Source organism: Balaenoptera physalus (assembly GCF_965194825.1).
Source record: "Balaenoptera physalus genome assembly, chromosome: 7".
Taxonomy (NCBI): Eukaryota; Metazoa; Chordata; class Mammalia; order Artiodactyla; family Balaenopteridae; genus Balaenoptera; species Balaenoptera physalus.
In genome coordinates, this window is record NC_138886.1 from 16,526,366 (window position 1) to 16,538,254 (window position 11,889).

Below are 11,889 nucleotides of genomic sequence, written 5' to 3' on the forward strand. Positions count from 1 at the left end.
AGTATTGGGTTGGCCAAGAAGTTCGTTCGGTGTTAAGTAAAAAGGCACACTTTTCATTTTCACCAGAATTTTATTGAACAATGTATTCACTAACCAAACAAACTTTTTGGCCAACCCGATATTAGCAACTAGGGCTATAATTCCAGGTCTGACAAGTACTACTCTTTGACTTTGGGTAAAGTTATCAATATTTTCCATTTGGTTTCCCCATTCTGTAAACAGAAATGTTAACATTTGTAATGACCTCTTCAAAAGAGTATCAGAAATGACTGAGTTTTATCTGTTTAGAAATGTTTAAGACAAATTTTTCGTTTTGACTTTTTATTCTGAAATACTTTAGAAAGTTGTGGAACAAAGAACTTTTCTCCCCTCACTGAATCATTACAGAATAAGTTGTAGGCATGTTGCCCCATTACCCCTAAATACTTAAGCATGTTTTCCTAGAACCATGATTTTATCCTGTATAGTTATGGTAGGATGATACAAGTTAGGTAATTAGCATTGATACTATCTACTCCCTGCTACCAAATCCACTGAACACATTCAATTTCTATCAGTTGCCCCAGTGATACTCTTTGTAGCAAAAGGATTAAATCTAAGGTCATTTAGTCCACATGTCCCTTTAATCTCCTTCAATTTGGAACAGTTCATCAGTTTCTCCTTGACTTGCATAACCTTGATACTTTTGAAGATTAAAGCCAATGGTTTTATAGAATGTCCCTCAATTTGGACTTGTCTGATCTTTTCTGATAATTAGATTCTAGTTAAGCCTTTTGGGGGACAGAAATATGACAGAATGATGTGTTCTTTTTATTGCATTCTATCAACTGGTACACAGTTTCAATTTGAACCATTACTGGTGATGTTAATCACTCGATCAACATGATTTTTGCCAAATTTCTCTTTTGCAGAACTATTCTTTTTCTCTTTGAAATGAGTAAGTGTTCTGAGGAGAGATAGTTTAAGATATATATAAACATCCCATTCATCTTCAGACTTTCATCCACTAGTCTTAGCGTCAATTTATTTTGTATTTGCCTGATTTAATTATTACTCTGATGGTTGAAATAGTGTTTTAAAAAATTCCATCATTTGTTTGAAATGTATTGCTTGGCATTTTGCTGTAATGAGATGCTTTCTCTTCTTCCCATTTGTTTATTCCTTTAAGTTGTACCAGTATGAACTCATGGATTTCTATTTTATGTAAAGTAGTATAATCTGTTATTATTTTTATTTATTTAAATTAGATTTGGCCAGTAGGAAGGATCCCATTGAAGATGGATTCTCCTTTTTTTTAAACATGTTTCCATGGTTCTCTGAGCTCTGCTTTACTGTTGGCACAATAAGATGTTCTAGGCTCATCTTGTACTTCTCTTTCCCCAGAGCTTTGGCATCAGCCATTTTTTCAAAGATTCCTTGTTCATTTTAGTGGAGGATGGTATTTTGAAACTAAGATATGAATATAAGATGTACTCACTGTGCTGGATGATGTAATATACTGCACAGATCCTAGCTGCTCTGGGAGTGCTGTCCCCAAACAGCCTCTGTCTGTCAAACCCTTTTAGCTGTCACCTCAACTGAAGAAATCTATCTTGCCCAAGGTCATGTTTGCTGTTAGAAGTGTCCCTGCAATGAATGACTTGTTATTAAAGGCTTGGGCTCCTTGCTCCAAATTAGGAATATTCTGAATTACTATCCCATTTCCTGTGGGGTCAGCTGAGGCCTTCATGGGGTCTGCATACCAGCTTAATTTCTCCCTTTGCCCAGTCCTGCTTCTTTTCTCTTCCTTCCACAAGGATAATTTCCCAAAGCACTCCCTACTAAATGTTCAAAGTCTGCTTTCCGGGGAATACAACCCTAGGAGATGTTGAGTATTGCTGTGCCCAGACCCTCTCAACGAACAGAGCTAGGGAATATATGTATGCATTTACCTCTACCTATACCTCTATCTATATCTATCTCTCTTTTTATTGAACATCATGAATGTGGTAGAGAGAAAACGCACACCATCACCACCAAAGATATCCACATCCCTGGAGGCTATGAATATGTTACGTTACATGGCAAAGGGGAATTATATTTGCAGGTGGAATTAAGATGGCTAATTGCTGACCTTAAGATACAGAAGTTATTCCGGATTATCTGGGTGGGCCCAATGTAGTAACAAGGATCCTTAAAAATGGAATAGGGAGGCAGAAGAAGAAGGGAGGCTGAGGAGATGTGACTACAGAAGGTCAGAGTAATACAATGTAAAGACGTGACCCACAGATGCTGGCTTTGAAGATAGAGGAAAGGGGCCACGAACCAACGGATGTGGGTGGCCTCTAGCAATTGGAAAAGGAAGGGGAAAAAATTGTCCCTTAAAGCCTCCAGAAAGGAATCTAGTCTTGTTGATACCTTAATTTTGCCCAGTGAGACCCATATTGAACTTCTGACTTACAAAATATAAGATTGCGGTAATTTGTTACAGCAACAATAGAAAACGAATATAAGGAATTTATACTGATTCCACTAATTCCAGTCTAACAGCACAGGGTTTATTACAGTTTTGTCTCTTTCCATATTTGTAGCTCCTTTTTCCAGCATTGAGAAACTTGGCTCTCATTATGCTTGGGATCAATCCCAAGCCCACTGGGCCACCTTTCTCATCTGGGCTGTCCGTATCTGCCCAGCCACCACTGCTATCTCATGCAAATGTCTTCCTTGCATGGCCCCCAACTAATGGGGGCTTAATTATTAAGAAAGGACTTAATTATTAAGACAATTATTAAGAAAGGAAGGGAGTATGGAAGGAAGGAAATTAAGGAAGGAGAATGGGAGGAAAGGGTATGGAAGGGAGAGAAGAGGTTGAAAGAAAAGAAGAGCAGCTAAGACAGGGATTTTTCTTTCTTTTTTTTTTTTTTTGATCCAAAGTCTATGCGTAGAGTCTATGGATGGACCTCGTGGAGCCATTGTATTACGTACTCCACCCCGCAAATATTCAGAAAAATCAGAGCTTATGTTTGCTTCCCCAGGGTATATAGATCCATATAGTCTTGTTTTTTTTTAACATCTTTACTGGAGTATAATTGCTTTATAATGTGTGTTAGTTTCTGCTGTACAGCAAAGTGAATCAGCTATATGTATACATATACCCCATATCCCCTCCCTCTTGCATCTCCCTCCCACCCTTCCTATCCCACCCCTCTAAGTGGTCACAGTAGATCCATATAGTTTTCATCACTTTCTCAAGAGAGATTCCTGAGCTCTAATAAATTAGAAAGCACCGAGTTTATAACTATTTAGTTGGAAAGTAGAGCAATGACCTAAGTGTCCTCCTTAAAATCCATTTACAAGCCTCGTGATAGACTATAATAGATCTTCAAAACACTCACAACACAACAACTGTTAGTAGGAGCTGTTAAAAATTTTATGTTCTTTATCTCAGTTTTGTCTGAGATACCAAGGATCAGAAAAATTCTGATAGGTGCTCAGAATCCCCACATTTCAAAGACAGATAGTAGGCCATTTAAAGGGAATGCTATAGGATTGAGAACCTAGTTTTTCCAGTTAGTGTTTCTAACTCCAACTTCTACAAAGACCTAGATCAAAAAGACCAGGAGAATGAATTTATTGAAGAAAAATTTTAATGTGTATGTGTACTTACCCTACATTCTACAATCCTAAAAGCTGTTACTCAGGGGTCTCAGTGCCCTGCAAGGAGAGGGGTTGAGTAAGGAAATGCTTCTCGAACTTTGAGGGCTAATTGTATATACATCAGATACTTAGGGATATTTTGGTTAACTTATTTAGCTTTCCTCACCTGAAAAACCACCTAAATACTTTTAAAGTTTCTGGGATTGATTATTTTTCTTATTCAAATTTACTTTCTCTCTAATGGCCAAGGCTATTTCATGACTGTATACTCCCCTCCAGTTGCCTCCCCAGTCACCAAGTTCCCTTTTATTCCATGGAAGTACAATGATTATTAGGAGTAAGGGCAAATGGGATAAAGATTCTAGAAATCATAAATCCTTTTGAGAGATGATTTCAGTAGTTCTTCTGCCTTTAAATTGGTAGTGTTAAATGTGCTTCAAGATATAAGATCTAGTCATTGAATAAGTAAATATTTGTGGGACATCTATTTTGAGCAAAGTCCTGAGCTTGGGACTCAGTAGAGAACCTTTTCAATAATTCTCAGAGAAATTATTATGGTCATCATCATCGTCATCTAAAACAACTCCATAAACCTTGTAACATTCCTTTCATAGTCTGACAACTCTTTTTTTTTTTAAGTTCTGTCTTTTGTTTTGTATAATTTATGTTAACCCTCTTATTTATTTACTTACTTTTGGCTGCATTGGGTCTTCATTGCTGCACGTGGGCTTTCTCTGGTTGCGGCAAGCAGGGGCTACTCGTCGTTGAGGTGTGCGTGCTTCTCACTGTGGTGGCTTCTCTTGTGGTGGAGCATGGGCTGTAGGTGCGTGGGCTTCAGTAGTTGTGGCACACGAGGTGAGTAGTTGTGGCTCGTGGGCTCTAGAGCGGAGGCTCAGTAGTTGTGGTGCATGGGCTTAGTTGCTCTGCAGCATGTGGGATCTTCTTGGACCAGGGATCGAACCCATGTCCCCTGCATTGGCAGGCGGATTCTTAACCACTGCACCACCAGGGAAGCCCAGTCTGACAACTCTTGTGATTAATCCATTTCTAGGTTCTATATATTATGCTCCAGGATTCCATTTCTAGGTTCTATATATTATGCTCCAATCCTGGATTCACAGGTCATTGCTGTGTACTGCCTGAAATCACCTATGTGTAGGCTTGTCAGATATGTGTGTCTGTGTACGCATACACATACATTCATATACACACATATGGATTGTACTAGCTGTAGCATGGGAAAGGAACACATGGGAAAGTTAAGGGTATTCTGAAATAGGCTTTACTTTACAAGTGGATGGTTGAAGGAGGCTTTGCATTTATAAACATTATTTAGAAGTACAATGGCTAAGATCACTAACTTGTATATCAAACTGACCTAGGATTAGTCTTATCTATGTTTACTCTCCAGCTTTATGACCTGACACAAATCATTTATCTTTTGTTAGCTTCACTACTGTCATCTGAAAGATGGGACTAACAGAATTATAGACATTCACAGAAAGACAGACAAAATGAAAAGGCAGAGGGCTATGTACCAGATGAAGGAACAAGATAAAGCCCCAGAAAAACAACTAAATGAAGTGGAGATAGGCAACCTTCCAGAAAAAGAATTCAGAATAATGATAGTGAAGATGATCCAGGACCTCGGAAAAAGAATGGAGGCAAAGATCGAGAAGATGCAAGGAATGTTTAACAAAGATCTAGAAGAATTAAACAACAAACAAACAGAGATGAACAATACAATAACTGAAATGAAAACTACACTAGAAGGATTCAATAGCAGAATAACTGAGGCAGAAGAACGGATAAGTGACCTGGAAGACAGAATGGTGGAATTCACTGCCACAGAACAGAATAAAGAAAAAAAGAATGAAAATAAATGAAGACAGCCTAAGAGACCTCTGGGACAACATTAAATGCAACAACATTCGCATTATAGGGGTTCCAGAAGGAGAAGAGAGAGAGAGAAAGGACCCAAGAAAATATTTGAAGAGATTATAGTCAAAAACTTCCCTAACATGGGAAAGGAAATAGCCACCCAAGTCCAGGAAGCACAAAAAGTCCCATACAGTATAAACCCAAGGAGAAACATGCCGAGACACATAGTAATCAAACTGGCAAAAATTAAAGACAAAGAAAAATTATTGAAAGCAGCAAGGGAAAAATGACAAATAACATACAAGGGAACTCCCATAAGGTTAAAAGCTGATTTCCCAGCAGAAACTCTACAAGCCAGAAGGGAGTGGCATGATATACTTAAAGTAATGAAAGGGAAGAACCTACAACCAAGATTACTCTACCCGGCAAGGATCTCATTCAGATTCGATGGAGAAATCAAAAGCTTTACAGACAAGCAAAAACTAAGAGAATTCAGCACCACCAAACCAGCTCTGCAACAAATGCTAAAGGAACTTCTCTAAGTGGGAAACACAAGAGAAGAAAAGGAACTACAAAAACAAACCCAAAACAATTAAGAAAATGGTATAGGAACATACATATTGATAATTACCTTAAACGTGAATGGATTAAATGCTCCAACCAAAAGACACAGGCTTGCTGAATGGATACAAAAACAAGACCCATCTATATGCTGTCTACAAGAAACCCACTTCAGACCTAGGGACACATACAGACTGAAAGTGAGGGGATGGAAAAAGTTGTTCCATGCAAATGGAAATCAAAAGAAAGCTGGAGTAGCAATACTCATATCAGATAAAATAGACTTTAAAATAGAGAATGTTACAAGAGACAAGGAAGGACACTACATAATGATCAAGGGATCAATCCAAGAAGAAGATATAACAATTATAAATATATATGCACCCAACATAGGAGCACCTCAATACATAAGGCAACAGCTAACAGCTATAAAAGAGGAAATAGACAGTAACACAATAATAGTGGGGTACATTAACACCTCACTTACACCAATGGATAGATCATCCAAACAGAAAATTAATAAGGAAACACAAGCTTTAAATGACACAATAAACCAGATAGATTTAATTGATATTTATAGGACATTCCATCCCAAAACAGATTACACTTTCTTCTCAAGTGTGCATGGAACATTCTCCAGGATAGATCATACCTTGTGTCACAAATCAAGCCTCAGTAAATTTAAGAAAATTGAAATCATATCAAGCATCTTTTCTGACCACAATGCTATGAGATTAGAAATCAATTACAGGGAAAAAGACGTAAAAAACACAAACACATGGAGGCTGAACAATACGTTACTAAATAACCAAGAGATCATTGGAGAAATCAAAGAGGAAACCAGAAAATACCTGGAAACAAATGACAATGAAAACACGACGATCCAAAACCTATGGGATGCAGCAAAAGCAGTTCTAAGGGGGAAGTTTATAGCTATAAAAGCCTACCTCAGGAAACAACAGAAATCTCAAATAAACAATCTAACATTACACCTAAAGGAACTAGAGAAAGAAGAACAAACAAAACCCAAAGTTAGCAGGAGGAAAGAAATCATAAAGATCAGAGCAGAAATAAATAAAATAGAAACAAAGAAAACTATAGCAAAGATCAATAAAACTAAAAGCTGGTTCTTTGAGAAGATAAACAAAATTGATAAACCATTCACCAGACTCATCAAGAAAAAGAGGGAGAGGACTCAAATCAATAAAATTAGAAATGAAAAAAGAAGTTACAACAGACACCACAGAAATACAAAGCATCCTAAGAGACTACTACAGGCAACTCTATGCCAATAAAATGGGCAACCTGGAAGAAATGGACAAATTCTTAGAAAGGTATAACCTTCCAAGACTGAACCAGGAAGAAATAGGAAATATGAACAGACCAATCATAAGTAATGAAATTGAGACTGTGATTAAAAATCTTCTAACAAACAAAAGTCCAGGACCAGATGGCTTCAGAGGTGAATTCTATCAAACATTTAGAGAAGAGCTAACACCCATCCTTCTCAAAGTCTTCCAAAAAACTGCAGAGGAAGGAACACTCCCAAACTCATTCTATGAGGCCACCATCACCCTGATACCAAAACCAGACCAAGATACTACAAAAAAAATTACAGACCAATATCACTCATGAACATAGATGCAAAAATCCTCAACAAAATACTAGCAAACAGAATCCAACAACACACTAGAAGGGTCATACACCATGATCAAGTGGGATTTATCCCAGAGATGCAAGGATTCTTCAATATACGCAAATAAATCAATGTGATACACCATATTAACAAATTGAAAAATAAAAACCATTTGATCATCTCAATAGATGCAGAAAAAGCTTTTGACAAAATTCAACACCCATTTATGATAAAAACCCTCCAGAAAGTGGGCATAGAGGGAACCTACCTCAACACAACAAAGGTCATATACAACAAACCCACAGCAAACATCATTCTCAAAGGTGAAAAACTGAAAGCATTTCCTCTAAGATCAGGAACGAGACAAGGATGTCCACTCTCACCACTATTATTCAACATACTTTTGGAAGTCCTAGCCACGGCAGTCAGAGAAGAAGAAGAAATAAAAGGAATACAAATTGGAAAAGAAGAAGTAAAACTGTCACTGTTTGCAGATGACATGATACTATACATAGAGAATCCTAAAGATACCACCAGAGAACTACTAGAGCTAATCAAGGATTTGGTAAAGTTGCAGAATAAAAAATTAATGCACAGAAATCTCTTGCATTCCTATACACTAATGATGAAAAATGTGAAAGAGAAATTAAGGAAACACTCCCATTTACCATTGCAACAAAAAGAATAAAATACCTAGGAATAAACCTACCTAGGGAGACAAAAGACCTGTATGCAGAAAACTATAAGACACTGATGAAAGAAATTAAAGATGATACCAACAGATGGAGAGATATACCATGTTCTTGGATTGGAAGAATCAATATTGTGAAAATGACTATACTACCCAAAGCAATCTGCAGATTCAATGCAATCCCTATCAAATTACCAATGGCATTTTTTACGGAGCTAAAACAAAAAATCTTAAAACTTGTATGGAGACAGAAAAGACCCCGAATAGCAAAAGCAGTCTTGAGGGGAAAAAACGGAGGTGCAGGAATCAGACTCCCTGACTTCAGACTATACTACAAAGCTACAGTAATCCAGACAATATGGTACTGGCATAAAAACAGAAATATAGATCAATGGAACAAGATAGAAAGCCCAGAGGTAAACCCACGCACCTATGGTCTGGTCAACTAATCTATGATAAAGGAGGCAAGGATATACAATGGAGAAAAGACAGTCTCTTCAATAAATGGTGCTGGGAAAACTGGACAGCTACATGTAAAAGAATGAAATTAGAACACTCCCTAACACCATACACAAAAATAAACTCAAAATGGATTAGAGACCTAAATGTAAGACCAGACACTATAAAACTCTTAGAGGAGAACATAAGAAGAAAACTCTTTGACATAAATCACAGCAAGATCTTTTTTGATCCACCTCCTAGAGTAATGGAAATAAAAACAAAAATAAACAAATGGGGCCTAATGAAACTTAAAAGCTTTTGCACAGCAAAGGAAACTATAAACAAGACAAAAAGACAACCCTCGGAATGGGAGAAAATATTTGCAAACGAATCATCAGACAAAGGTTCAATCTCCAAAATATATAAACAGCTCATGCAGCTCAATATTAAAAAAACAAACAACCCAATCCAAAAATGGGCAGAAGACCTAAATAGACATTTTCTTCCAAAGAAGACATACAGATGGCCATGAAGCACATGAAAAGCTGTTCAACATCACTAATCATTAGAGAAATGCAAATCAAAACTACAATGAGGTATCACCTCACACCAGTTAGAATGGGCCTCATCAGAAAATCTACAAACAACAAATGCTGGAGAAGGTGTGGAGAAAAGGGAACCCTCTTGCACTGTTGGTGGGAATGTAAATTGATACAGCCACTATGGAGAACAGTATGGAGGTTCCTTAAAAAACTACAAATAGAATTACCATATGATCCAGCAATCCCACTACTGGGCACATACCCAGAGAAAACCATAGTTCAAAAAGACACATGCACCCCAATGTTCATTGCAGCACTATTTACAATAGCCAGCTCATGGAAGCATCCTAAACACCCATCGACAGACAAATGGATAAAGAAGATGTAGTACATACATACAATGGAATATTACTTAGCCATAAAAATGAATGAAATTGGGTCATTTGTAGAGACGTGGATGGATCTAGAGACTGTCATACAGAGTGAAGTAAGTCAGAAAGAGAAAAACAAATATCGTATGTTAACGCATATATGTGGAACCTAGAAAATGGTACAGATGAACCAGTTTGCAGGGCAGAAATTGAGACACAGATGTAGAGAACAAATGTATGGACACCAAGGCGGGAAAGCCGTGGGGGACTGGGGGGATGTGATGAATTGGGCGATTGGGTTTGACATGTATACACTGATGTGTATAAAATTGATGACTAATAAGAACCTGCTGTATAAAAAAAATAAAATTAAATTTAAAAAAAAAGAAATAGGCAATAGTTTGCCTGCTCCTCCCTTAAATGTCTTATTTATTTTTTATAGCTAATTCTCATGCAATTGTACAGAATCCTAAAATAATCAGAGTAATTCTCATTCACATTTCTTTTCCCCAGGTACCCATTCCCTTTTTATAAAACCAACAACTGCTCCTGACCTCTCTCTCTTCTTCCAGAGACATGCTTGGCACCCACAAACACATGTTTGTTTTATCATGGGTCCCTTGTCCTGTGTTCTTCCATTTCTCTTGTTTTAAACAGTGATTTGATGTTGCAAATCCTTGAGTAAGTACATGAGCAAGGGACGTCTTTTTTTAAAATTAGCTTATTCACACCTGAGAATACCTTTTTATCTGCCAAGTGATCGAAGCCCAATGAATCCTACTAAAAAAAAAAATTATAACCTGCCGCACTGAGTTATGAGTTATTAAATGAGGGGATACACAAGTGCTTAACTTACTGTCTGGCACATAGTTTATGCTCAATAAATGGTATCTTTCTAGGGCTTGCTGTGTGCTTGTGATCATTATAACTTTATATGGTAGTGTGAATTCACTAACCATGATCACTTTCTTTTTCTAGATGTAACAACTTAAACTGAGAACATTTAGATGCTTATCTACTTTTGTGCAGCTACTAAGTGACAGAATCCCAGACTCAGCCCCACTCCTAGCCATGACATTCTGCTCTCTCCATCTCTCTGGTGCACAAGTGTGCTTGCACACACACAATCACAGGTGAGGCTAGACCTTCCATCATCTGTGACATCTTAGAATCAGGGAATCCTGGAACTGTAGAGCTGGAAGGAACCATCAGTAGTAATATTGGAAATGCAATTCTAAATTTTTCATAGTCCCTTGGAGATTTATATGTTTAACAGACTTTTGCATATTTTATGTATTTCAGTTCTCAACTTCCCAAATATATCTTGAGGTGGATAGAGAATGGTCTATTAATGCCAATTTACAGAAGAGGAGAAATAAGGACTCAGAGTTTTCTTTGACTCTGCTTGGTTCTCAACAGAATGACTTGCTAAAGGCCACACATCTGGTAAGTGATAAAGCTCTGACTCCAACTAAGCCCTTCTAATTCAAGTGCAATGCCCTTGTATACACATTACTTAACACATGAGTTATAATACCTCTCATTTATTGACAGCTTCAGTATTTGCTCAACACTCTTCTAAGGTTTTACGTGCCTCACCTAATTGAAGCTTTGAAACAAACTTTTTGAGGTGTGTATTAACACTCCTTCATTTCCCTGATAAGGAAAAAGGAAAGAAAGGCCTGGAGAATTTAAGTAAATGACTCAAGATCTAATAGAAAAGATGTTTAGAAACAGGTACATGAACTCAGATCATTGTACCGTAGAAGTTATTGCTCTATTACTCTACCACAATGCCTGAAGACTAAGAGATAAGAGAGCTTCACCATGGAAGATTTTCATAAGGCCTTGATGAATACCATTGCTACTTTCATGCACAAATTGTTTTCACGCTTAAGTAGGTTGTCCATGGTCAAACTGCTATTTGGTAGATTCCTCTTCCTTTCTATTCTGATTCAAGCCATCACGTAATGCACATAATAATTGAATTTAATTTTCATGAAAAAATGCAATGTACCCAATCTCCTGTCACTGCACTCTTTCCTTCATCTACACACAGGCTTGATTACAGTTGGTTCAGAGTGGTGGAAATCATTTTTTTAAAAAAGCACGGGTTCCCAAATCCTAGAG